Raw genomic sequence first — 1,133 nt, 5'->3', positions numbered from 1 at the left:
GTCCCGCGCCCGGCGTCAGGGGGCCGAGGCCCTGACCTGCCTGTCTTTGAAGGTAGCTGCCGGCTGCTTCCAGATCCCCTGGTTCCCCCCACTGCCTCCCTTTCTGTGTTCAGGCCAGGAGCGCCCCATCCACAAGCCGACGCTCCTGGCGACAGGTCACTCCCACTTCCGTCACAGGAGCTCGGCCGTGACAGCGTCGGAGCCGCACAGCTCACCTTCCCCAGAGTGTTGGGCCCCGTGGAAAAGAAGCAGAGGGGCCCACAGCCCGGCACCCACTGTAGCACACGTCACCCCCCACCCCGCCTCCCCCCGCCTCTGCTCTTGGCGGGCGCGTGAACACTGGGCTTTAGCGTCTCCCCTGGAGGCAGGGACCTCGTTGGAGCAGCCACGGCCCGGCAGTGTGGCACGCGCATCACCTGCGGCCACCCCTGCTCCCTCCACACAGGTGAACGCGGGTCCATCAGCAGCTGGGCGAAAGCTGGTGTCCGACAGGGAGGGTCCGGCGCCCCGCACAGACCTCACAGGGCTGTCGTGGGGAGGGGTCCTCGACAAGGTCCCCGCGGTAAGTGCCACTTGAGTTGTCACGGAGTGGCCGGCACCCGCAGGCAAGGCCTGCAGTGTCCCCAGCTCGCGGCGTGATCCCTACGTCAGCGTCTGAGGGCCGGTCCACGTGCTCTGATGCGGGCCTGCCGAGGACGGACTGGGAGTCGTCTGTGAAGACCGAAGCCACGATGGCCGCGTTCAGGACACGGACGGGCTCTGGGGGGCCTGGTGGCCGTGGGGCGGCCCCTCATGCCCGGCAGGCTGTCGGCCCGCGGAGGTGCCAAGTCTGCAGGGCTGTAAGCAGCAGCCGTGTCATCTCAGACGCACGCGGCCCAGGCGCCTGCCCTGCCCTCCAGCTGGTAGCCAGCCTCATTCTCCCTGGAGGCTCGGTGGTGGCGGGAAAGCAACTCCAGGGGAAATGTCCCGCTTCGCCAAATCTCGAAGCCACGGTCTTGGACCAGGAGCCAGGGTGTGCTGGGTCAGGGTCCGGATCCAGAGCCAGGTTGCATAGGTCTGAACCAGACCCGGCCCGCGAGCTGGGGGCCCAGGAGAAGCCGTGTTGCCTCGGAGCCTGGCCACCATCTCCCGGA

Source organism: Pteropus vampyrus, unplaced genomic scaffold (assembly GCF_000151845.1).
Source record: "Pteropus vampyrus isolate Shadow unplaced genomic scaffold, Pvam_2.0 Scaffold313, whole genome shotgun sequence".
In the NCBI taxonomy this organism is placed as follows: Eukaryota; Metazoa; Chordata; class Mammalia; order Chiroptera; family Pteropodidae; genus Pteropus; species Pteropus vampyrus.
The sequence above is the reverse complement of the archived record's forward strand: the minus strand, read 5'-3'. Positions refer to the sequence as shown.